Source organism: Barbatula barbatula, assembly GCF_947034865.1.
Source record: "Barbatula barbatula genome assembly, chromosome: 9".
Classification (NCBI taxonomy): domain Eukaryota; kingdom Metazoa; phylum Chordata; class Actinopteri; order Cypriniformes; family Nemacheilidae; genus Barbatula; species Barbatula barbatula.
In genome coordinates this window covers 24,062,664-24,074,684 of record NC_136772.1, presented here as the reverse complement: position 1 = coordinate 24,074,684, position 12,021 = coordinate 24,062,664, and the positions used below count along the sequence as shown (strand labels likewise).

At 38.1% G+C, this 12,021-nt stretch overlaps 1 protein-coding gene across 3 annotated transcripts in view; it reads right to left on the bottom strand.

The window, feature by feature from the left end:
* Positions 1 to 9,483, bottom strand: part of cUnh2orf76 (chromosome Un C2orf76 homolog) — a 292,668-nt gene extending 283,185 nt beyond the window's left edge. Inside the window, exon 1 of one of the 3 annotated variants that reach the window (XM_079463542.1) lies at positions 9,195 to 9,483. The gene's annotated coding sequence lies outside the window, so the exon portion shown is untranslated. The remainder of the gene's footprint in view (positions 1 to 9,194) is intronic. The other 2 variants (XM_079463544.1, XM_079463543.1) reach the window with 2 other exon arrangements.
* Between the last annotated feature and the right edge of the window lie 2,538 nt (positions 9,484 to 12,021).

Here is a 12,021-nt window from a genome sequence, read left to right as displayed (position 1 = left end):
GATCTTCCCAATCAATATGAACATTTCTCAAACCTTACAAACAACAATTCTAACTGGTTATCTAAATGTGATGAAGTGCTTGAATCTTAACATAAAAGTTTCTTCTTCATGTTTTAAATCATGAAAAGTGAAAAGATAATGAAGAATAAACACCAAGCTCTTCTTTAGTGTCATTCTCAGTTTTATCAGATTTTAGCTCTCGGTGATGCTTTGATGAATTATGAGATTGAAAGTCATATTAATACATTTTATTAGACGACTAAAAATTGTGAACCAAATAAGAAAAAAAGAAAAGAAAAGCCTAAAGATTAAATTTCTGCCTATTCTAGAAACGGCTGATAATGCCAAGAGGACAATTTTGGAAAGTGTGGATTCTAGTCTTAAAGTATTATTTCTGTTTGAGGCTTCTTAAATGGGACTTTGGATCAGTTCAAAAGAATTAGGTTGTTTGTGTCCGCCTAATTAAATAAAAAAAAAATGCACAATTTATTTATATTTATACCGTATTAAGCAGCGTGCAGTCTTTTGCCTATTCTGGGCATGTTAAATCATCATTTCAATGACTTTTTTATCTCATAATTATGACTTTTTAGATCCTGATTTTCTTTATCACGTGTTGGAATACACATTATTTTATCTTCAGTAATATGTTTAAACAGTGTAACTGTAAATTTACCAACTCAGGACATCACATTTGGCCTTTAAAATCATTGTGTAAGAACGCTGTGCTTTCCACAGGCCCTGACGACAGATGATATTTCTCATCTTTTTTACTAAAGTTTACTAATTACCTGTATTTTCTTCACATATGCAGATTCTGCAAATGCATGGAGAAGAGAAAAGAAAGAGTGACCATGGCCGAGATCGAAGAGTTCAGAAACCCTTGACAGGCACAAACCAGCCTGAAGGTCAACAACCAAACCTCTTTCCAACGGGCCAGAGAACACCAGGCGTCCATGACTTTGCAGGTACAACAGGGCTTACAGTGAAGGAAATCCTTTGCCTTCATCCTATAAATGTATAAAAAATACTGCCAAAACTAATATTAAATCTATAATAGGCTTACTATGCAGTGATATTGTCCGTTTGTTTTATCATTGTTTTTTATCACGTGTTCTCCTGAATGGACAGGTGCATCTAATAAATTAGAATATCGTGAAAAGTCAGAGCAGTCATCTAATAGGACATTTTCATGCTTCCTTCTGCTGAAAAGCTTTATGGAGATGGTGATTCACTTTCCAGCAGGACTTGGCACCTGTCCACACTGCCAAAGGTACCAAAAGCTGCTTCAATGACCGTGATGTTACTGCGCTTGACTGGCCAGCAAAACCCTATAGAGAATAAATGAGAGGAAGATGAGAGACACCAGACCCAACAATACAGATGACCTGAAGGCCGCTATCACTCCATCACACCTGAGCAGTGCCACAGACCGATAGTCTCCATGCCACATCTCCATTCAGTCACTGAATTTCAGTTTCATTATCTGTAAGTCATAATCATCATATTTCACTCTATGTGTAAAGAATCTATATTGGTCTTACTTTCTGAAATGAGTGACAACGAATATTGACCTTTTTCACGATATTCTAGCCCAAGCTGAAGACATGACCATGAATCCAACAGGTCCTCCATCCAAACAGTTCACACATAATATACAACAATGAGTATATGCGCACAACTACTTAATATTTAGACAAAGTTTAATCACTAACTCACTTTTTATATGAAACATTCTCATATATGCTGTCATTTCTTGGATGGTTACTTTTGACCTCTGATCTACTCTGACCGATCCTCCTGGCTGCCGTTCTTCTGCTGGCGGGAGCCGTCGACTGCGATAAAACAAAAAAACATGCGTTTGTTACCACATCATGGTTCTAAGGAACGCTCACAATGAGAGAAAGAAAATAAAACTTACTCTCTGACCACCATCTCTGTTTTTCCTTCTCCTGTCAATATAACACATCACATGTTTTGTTTATAAATGAATGGAGCTGATCTTTTTCACAATCACTTCATTGCTTTTACATTAGGAGAGATAAAAGAATAAAGTCAGATAATAAAACACATTCATATCAGATACACGTTTACTGGCCCATGTCCTTCCGTTTGAAAGATCCCCTCAGTGCAAGTAACACCAGAGGTCACGTCAACAGAAAATTCTCTGTCATGGACTGATTTTTATACCACTGACGTCACGGAGAAATTTGAAGGCCGTTCGATTTTTACAGATTGTCCTCTTTTTGTCGTGTTGGTAGCATCCAATAATTTTCTTTCATCCGAATGTTTCCGTTCAGGAAAACCCACGCAGGATTATGGCAAGCCTTTGGTGTCACAATTACACTATAAATTAAACGCGTTCATATGGGATCAGTGGAGACTCGCGGTGCAGAGCCGGGTAACATCGCTAATCTGAGGATTTTCCCCAGATGTGGCTGATTAGTTTTGTTATTTATTTGTATAGCTAGTCTTTTGCATTTAGCAAACACAGCAAAACGTGGAGAGCATGAGGTGAGTGGACAGAGGCAAATAGCGAATGAACATCAAATGAATGGTTGGATGATTCAAACTATTTATCGTCAGAAAAAATGATCCCATCTGCGCCGCTGGAACTCTAAAGTTGTGAAGCATCTGTCACCTCGATCAGGATGATCTCAGCAATAAACGATAAACCTTCAATATCAGTGAGAGGAAAAATGTCTCTCTGCGTCTTCTCCGTTCATGACCAGACAGCAGCACTCGTAAGTGAACGAAAGATTACAAAACAGCGTTTCATTGTTATTGTTACTGACTGGACATATGAGGATAAACATTGTCTGTTATTATTAACAGAAACATTAAATATGTAAACGACTTCGGCCTTATCAGGTACTCGGTTGGATTAAAATACAGTAAGTTCAGAGAGTAAACGCATGTGCTTTGCGATGACTTCGAGAACATGCTGATAAGCACATAATGTTTTACAAGCCTTATGAGAAAGTCTAGTGCAACCTCTACACCACTAAAAAGTACTTCTACTAAAAATATTGTAAAATCCATATTTTAAAGCTGTAAAATGTGAGAGGAAGATGGTTAAGGTGCTTTATGCTGTGAAACCGTAGACCACTGTGGTACTCTTGACTGCTTTTGAGTACGAAAGATTAACCAAAAACTAATATATATATTTGTTGACAGTCTCGTGTGTCTCACCAGTGAACGCAGACGATGAAGCCGATCATCAGACAGACCGTAATAACTCCAGCACATGAGATGAGGATGTAGAGTAATCTGTGGTTGATTGACACTTCTGGTGTATTTTCTGCAAAACACAAAGCAAACAATTCTGATCTCATATCAGTCAATCGACCCTCAGAATGATGAAAATACAGTCAAAGAAATCCTGGAGTAACCTGTTACTGTTAATATCCATCTCATTGCTGTTCTAGTATTATAACAGGAATAGTTTCCAGCATCAGATGTTTGTATTTGACTTATTTTCAGTGTCATTGGAGCTGCTGGACTGATATACATCCTATCTGAAGTGAAGTTTGTCAGAGTTCTGTTATGAAACCAGTCGTAACTAAAAATAACACTGTTGTATATTTTCCATGTCAAATCTTCATTATGAAGAGTTGTGTTGCAGTGAAGTGTCACTGTGTCTTCAATAAAGACGCTTGTGTAGACATGATGCTGAATCTTGTGACCGCTGGATTCAGAATCTGATGAAAAGACACACAAGACCTCAGTCACTGAATGTTTTATAAGATCTGATAACACGAGTTAAACAGCACATGTATTTATCAACAAATCTGAAGAATATAATAAAGTGAATCACATTCAAATGTACCTGCATGAGTCAGTAGAGTAAGAAAGACGCAGAGATTCAGATGAAGAATCCTGGTTTGTGAAATCTTCATGATGAGAACAGCAGTATCACAAACTCTTGCTCTCCTGTGAATGATCTCGAGCTCTTCTGGTGACAGGGGATGTGGTAACACACCTACACTGAGCTCAGTGTGAAGACAAAGGCTTTAATTTCTATTCATTTACACAAATAATATACTGTTAAAGCAGCACTATTTGGATTCATTACAGCAGTTATTCGGTTTCAATTTTTTGCGGGTGGCGGCGAAGTGGGCATCATAATGGAATTATGCCTAGGGCACAAAAATGGCTAGCAGCGGCACTGCATCTGTCCTTCAATTCAGTTTTATTAAGGCTCAAAGAATAAATAGATCTCTGTGTGGAAATGATCTCTTCAAATGGAAACTATATGTGGAAACAGGTTTTACACCTTAACCACAATGCATCAGTATGACATACGCCCGAGTTCCATCATTGTAGTTCAAAGGTACTTGTACCATTCTAACAAGCCTTTTTATAATTAATATCGACTTTATAAAACAAAACACATCTTATGCTTTAGACCGTGTCAGTACAGTGCGGTACAACAACTGTCTCTCAGACAAAACCATTAGGAAGCCAACATGAGTTTATCAATTCAATTCAATTCAATTCAATTTTATTTATATAGCGCCTTTCACAATTTGCATTGTTCCAAAGCAGCTTTACAGGGGAAAAAAAAACGAAAAACCCAAGAAAGGGTAAAACACACTACATGGTGTTTTATATAATAAATCAAATTATTCTAGTAAACAATATCTAATGTCAGCGTCTCCTGGTGGTTTATTTAGCATATTCAGTGAATGCTTGGCTGAAAAGATGTGTCTTTAATCTAGATTTAAATTGGGCGAGTGTGTCTGATCCTGGAATAATATCAGGAAGGTTATTCCAGAGTTTAGGTGCTACGTATGAGAAAGCTCGACCCCCTTTGGTGGATTTAGTTATTCTAGGTGTTATCAAAAGTCCTGCGTTTTGAGATCTTAGAGAGCGTGATGGGTTGTAGTGTGATAGAAGCTCTGTTAGGTAGGTAGGGGCTAAACCCTTTAAGGCTTTATAAGTGATTAAAAGAACTTTAAAGTCAATACGATACTTAATGTGTAGCCAGTGAAGGGTTGATAACATTGGGGTTATGTGATCGTATTTTCTGAACTAACTGTAGTTTGTTTATTGATGATGAAGGACAAACACTAAGTAGCACATTACAGTAGTCAAGTCTTGAGGTCATAAATGCATGAATAAGCTTCTCTGCGTCAGCAACACACAGAATATTTAGTAACTTGGCAACATTTCTTAGGTGGAAAAAGGCTGTTTTTGTGACATTTGAGATGTGATTTTGAAATGACAGGTTGCTGTCTAATATAACGCCTAGATCTTTTACTGTATTTGTTGGAGTAACAGTACATCCTTCAACTTGCAGTTTATAATCAGAAATATTTGGTTTGCTTGTCTTTGGTCCGATAAGTAATATTTCTGTTTTATTAGAATTTAAAAGAAGGAAATTACAGGTCATCCAATGTTTTATATCTTCAATGCACTCTGCCAATTTGGATAGCTGGGAGGAATCATCTGGTCTTGATGAGATATATAGCTGAGTATCATCTGCATAGCAATGGAAGCTAATTCCATGTTTTTTAATAATGTTTCCGAGGGGAAGCATGTATATGGAGAACAGCAGGGGTCCCAGAACCGATCCCTGAGGTAATCCATAATTTACTTGCGTTAAATTGGATGATTCCCCATTTAAATGGACAAATTGATGTCTGTCTGACAAGTAAGATCTAAACCATTCTAGTGCCTGTCCCTCAATACCGGTATAGCTGTGTAAGCGATCTAGAAGTGTGTTATGGTCTACGGTATCGAACGCAGCACTAAGGTCAAGCAGGACAAGGAGTGAGATGTTACCTTTATCTGATGCTATAAGCAGGTCGTTTGTAATTTTAACGAGCGCAGTTTCAGTGCTATGATACGATCTAAAGCCTGACTGAAATTTTTCGTGCATGTTGTTATTTTGTAGGAAAGAGCACAACTGAGTACACACTACTTTTTCTAGTATTTTAGACAGGTATGGGAGATTTGAAATCGGTCTATAGTTTCCTAGTTCATTTGGATCTAAGTTTGGTTTCTTATCAGTGAGTAATATAAAGGTGTGGGGATTTCTTTTTCCTATTTCAATTGTAACTTTCTAGTCTGTTTAAACAATACACTGTGCGTTGATTACGAGGACATTGCACTCAAGTGCAGCCTATGTTTTTAGCCATGGCAAATGTGGTCAGTGGTCACCGGTGGAAAATAGCACAAAATATTGAATAATTTTGCTAAACTAATAAAGATTTGTGAATTAAATTGTATTTTTACATGGTAAATATGTCACAGTGCTATAATACAAAACTTTGGTTTAGTGATGAGCTCCAGCGTTTAAATGCATACCATGAACCGCCGTAAGTATTTAAGCGCTGGAGCTCATCACTAAACCAAAGTTTTGTGGTTCCTGTGGTTCTAGAAAAAACATCAAAAACAAGCCAAGCTGTATGTTCAACAAGCCTGGGACCCTTTGTGCAAAACTTCAGAGCTCGTAGATTTTAAATGGACAACTTGAAAAGTAAGTATTTGTATTTACACGAAATGTGCACTCGCAGCCCCAATGTGAAAATGATGTGAAAAAATCCCAAACTAATCTCGATCTAAACTTGATTGTTGAGATTTTCCTTCGTGCGATTTGCTCAAAGAATGAATTGACTGAAAGATATATAAACGTGTTATATTGTAGACACAGTTGTGTGAAAATGCATTTACCAGGATTTGTTTGTTTTTATATTTTGTAAATGGTTTTGTCTGCATCATATAGATTTAGCCTAATGTGGATCATGGCATTTTTATGAAACGGACAGGGTCGGGTACGGAATGGTGCAGGACTCTGACACAGAGACCATCACAGCAACGGCGGTTGGGTGGCGGAAGGGTGAGCAAAGCTTCTGGGTTTCAGACACAGGAAATCTGTGGCTGATGTTTCACACGTCATTTTAAAGCTGTATGTGCAGTGTTTGAGTGCTATAATCTCACCAAACCATCTGGAGACTTGACATAACACTGTACAGTATATTGTAAAATGATCAAATAACAGATGTGAAATCCAGCGGTGAATGACATTCAGAAAGAAGCTTTATTATCAGCTTCTCTTGTGTTACCACATCCCCTGTCACCAGAAGAGCTCGAGATCATTCACAGGAGAGCAAGAGTTTGTGATACTGCTGTTCTCATCATGAAGATTTCACAAACCAGGATTCTTCATCTGAATCTCTGCGTCTTTCTTACTCTACTGACTCATTCAAACCCGACGTGCCTGAACGACTACCGCCCGGTAGCACTCACACCAATTGTCATGAAGTGCTTTGAGCGGCTGGTCCTGGCACACCTAAAGGACTCTTTACCACCCACACTGGACCCATACCAATTTGCCTATCGCAACAATAGCACAGCACAGATGATGCAGTGTCCATGGCGCTGCACTCCGTGCTCACACATCTGGACAACAAGGACACTTATGCACGTATGCTGTTCGTAGACTTCAGTTCTGCGTTCAATACCGTCATCCCTTCCAAGCTAATCGTCAAACTTGGAAACCTAGGCATCAACAACCCTACCTGCAATTGGATTATGGACTTCCTGACGAACAGGCCTCAGCTTGTTAGGTTAGGCCCCATCTGCTCCACCACCACCACCCTCAACACTGGTGTACCACAGGGCTGCGTACTGAGCCCCTTCCTCTACTCCCTTTTCACACTCGACTGCAGGCCTGTGAACGGATCTAACTCCTTCATCAAGTTTGCAGACGATACAACAGTGATTGGTCTCATCAGCAACAACGATGAGACTGCGTACAGGGAGGAGGTCCGGCACCTGGCCACATGGTGCTCAGCCAACAATCTGCTCCTTAACACCTCCAAGACAAAGGAGATCATCGTGGACTTCAGGAAGGCGAAAGGAGACACACACGACCCCATCCACATTAATGGAATGGCTGTTGAACGTGTTTCCAGTTTTAAGTTCCTGGGGACCCACATTTCGGAGGATCTGTCCTGGACCACCAACACCTCATGCCTGGTCAAGAAGGCTCACCAGCGTCTCTTCTTTCTGAGGACACTGAAGAAGAACCAACTGTCTTCAACTATCCTGGTGAACTTCTATCGCTGCACGATAGAGAGCATCCTGACCAACTGTGTCACAGTCTGGTACGGGAACTGTTCTGTTGCTGAGCTCAAGGCACTGCAGCGGGTGGTGAAAACAGCCCAGCGCATCACAGGGACTACACTTTCTGCCATTGAGGACATCCAGAAGAAACGCTGTCTGCGTCGAGCTCGCAGCATTCTCAAGGACTCCTCTCACCCCGCTCATAGACTGTTTACTCTCCTGCCTTCTGGTAGGCGCTTCCGGTGCCTCCGGACAAGAACCAGCAGACTAAGAAACAGCTTTTTTCCCAGAGCTGTTTCATTATTGAACTCTGCCCCCCACTGATTCCACTACCTCTCATACCTTTAACTCCAATGCTGCTACAACATTGTTTACATTGCACTACAGGGCTGAATGCATGACTGAACTGTACACACCAGTACTTCATGTTATCTGCTCTACTGGACTGTTTACACACGCACAGCATCATTTGCACTCTATACTGCTCACTTGCACACCAGGAATATTTCACTGAATGCTCATTTGCACTAATGGACCACTTCCATAACTGCATTAACCTATATACTGCACTGTAATTCTATTAACTGCATCTAGTCATCTATTGCACTGTAACTTCAATAACTGCATTAACCTATATACTGCACTGTAATTCTATTAACTGCATCTAGTCATCTATTGCACTGTAACTTCAATAACTGCATTAACTAATCAACTGCACGGTAATTCTATTAACTGCATCTAGTCATCAATTGCACTGTAACTTCAATAACTGCATTAACTAATCAACTGCACGGTAATTCTATTAACTGCATCTAGTCATCAATTGCACTGTAACTTCAATAACTGCATTAACTAATCAACTGCACGGTAATTCTATTAACTGCATCTAGTCATCAATTGCACTGTAACTTCAATAACTGCATTAACTAATCTACTGCTCTGTAACCTTATTAACTGCATTAACTCATCTTCTGGACTGCAACCTATTAACTACATTAATTCGTATACTGCACCGTAACTTTAATAACTGCATCAACTTCTACAACTGCATTAACTCACCTATTGCACTGCAACTTTAATAGCTAATGTCAATAATTTATGCATACCTAAGTCACTTGCACTATTTTAGTCTAAATTATTATCTGTTCATATCCACCTGTACATTAATGCTCATAGTATATAGTCATCTGTATATATTGTTCATAGTTACTGTCATATTTTCATAGAACACACCTACTGCAAAATATTTTTATAGTCCATGCCCACTGTATTATATTTTTCATATTGTATTCTGTATTTATTCTAACTGTATATCCTGCACTTGCTAACTGCACTTCTGGTTAGACCTAAACTACGTTTCGTTACACTGTACTTGTATATGTGTAATGACAATAAAGTTGAATCTAATCTAATCTAATCATGCAGGTACATTTGAATGTGATTCACTTTATGATATTCTTCAGATTTGTTGATAAATACATGTGCTGTTTAACTTGTGTTATCAGATCTTATAAAACATTCAGTGACTGAGGTCTTGTGTGTCTTTTCATCAGATTCTGAATCCAGCGGTCACAAGATTCAGCATCATGTCTACACAAGCGTCTTTATTGAAGACACAGTGACACTTCACTGCAACACAACTCTTCATAATGAAGATTTGACATGGAAAATATACAACAGTGTTATTTTTAGTTACGACTGGTTTCATAACAGAACTCTGACAAACTTCACTTCAGATAGGATGTATATCAGTCCAGCAGCTCCAATGACACTGAAAATAAGTCAAATACAAACATCTGATGCTGGAAACTATTCCTGTTATAATACTAGAACAACAATGAGATGGATATTAACAGTAACAGGTTACTCCAGGATTTCTTTGACTGTATTTATATACTTTTGTGTACTAGTAGTGAGGGCTGGTTTACTGATAAGATGTAACTTGGTTCTTTTGTCTCACAGAAAACACACCAGAATCACCAATAACATCCGGTCTGGAGTTATTATGGGCTGTCTGATGATCGGCTTCATCGTCTGCGTTCACTGGTGAGACATCAACACACGATGGACACACGAGGACATTGGAACAGACAGATCATGACTACGGTTTTGTAGATCATACAGAAGGTTTAGACCACAGTTTACTCTTGCAATCGGTCACACTTGATCTCTCTTCATCAGAAACATGATTGTCTCTTACTCAAAGACTGAATAGTTGTGAGCTCAAACCCAAGAATATGGTGATCATAATGCTTTTTAAAGGGGTCATATGGCTCAAATACGTGTCTTTGGTGTGTTATAAGTTGCCCATGCATGTATTAGACACGTACAATTGCAACAATTAAAGTATCTAAAAGCGAATGCTCACCCAGACCTGCCTGAAACACCTCGTGTAACCACACCCCCTCGAATGTACGTCAGCTCGTGGAATGACTTGTCTAAGACCGCCCAAATGTAAACTAAGGTAAGGTGGGCGTACTTGTAAATCTCATTGTATCATCGCCGCCGCAGCCATGTCGTGGTTGTTTCTTTGTGTGTGTTCTGCAAATGCAGACGAGCGTGCAACGTGAAATAAGACAACACAAGTCCTAATAATCAGTAATAATGTTCCGACTAGAGGCAACAAATGTCGTGTTTGTAATGTTTTTATTTGTCTTTGTTGAGTCGAGACGAGACATGGCGTATCGCTGGTTGATCACTAACGGTGAATCTTTATAACATCATACATAAACGGTAAAACATTTAGCTATAGTTTGTTTAATATAATGTTTTTTTTAATAAAACCTTACCAGTCCTTCACATTCTGCTCAAGTTGCGCTGGCAAAGTTGATGTATCGGATTTGATCATGTTCATTTTTCAGATCAGATTTGGTCTCGAATTGATAAAAGGAAGCACTGATGACATTTCATCACCCGTCAGTACAATTGCTCTGGATCCTGAGCTGTTATACATTTCCATCACACGCTTGCAGTATTCCACCAATCACGACGCTCTGGTTAACTGACCAATCACAGCACACCTTGCTGTTCAGAGGCCTGAGCTTTGTAAGAAACCTGCATGCTACAGAGAGGCGGAGCAAAGAGGAGATACAGACATGCACAGTATGATATAAATATAGCGTTTGTGAACCTTAAATCGTGTTTACACAATGAATTACATCTAAAAAAAACCATAATATTCATTTTAGCCGTGTCATATGACTCCTTTAAACAAGACCCAAAGGTTTCATGGAAAAGCATCAATAATAGGACTGTTAATAATGTATTCATACACTATAATAATGTAGGACTGTTAATAATGTATTCATACACTATAATAATGTAGGACTGTTAATAATGTATTCATACACTATAATAATGTAGGACTGTTAATAATGTATTCATACACTATAATAATGTAGGACTGTTAATAATGTATTCATACACTATAATAATGTAGGACTGTTAATAATGTATTCATACACTATAATAATGTAGGACTGTTAATAATGTATTCATACACTATAATAATGTAGGACTGTTAATAATGTATTCATACACTATAATAATGTAGGACTGTTAATAATGTATTCATACACTATAATAATGTAGGACTGTTAATAATGTATTCATACACTATAATAATGTAGGACTGTTAATAATGTATTCATACACTATAATAATGTAGGACTGTTAATAATGTATTCATACACTATAATAATGTAGGACTGTTAATAATGTATTCATACACTATAATAATGTAGGACTGTTAATAATGTATTCATACACTATAATAATGTAGGACTGTTAATAATGTATTCATACACTATAATAATGTAGGACTGTTAATAATGTATTCATACACTATAATAATAATGTAGGACTGTTAATAATGTATTCACACACTATAATAATAATGTAGGACTGTTAATAATGTATTCACACACTATAATAATGTAGGACTGTTAA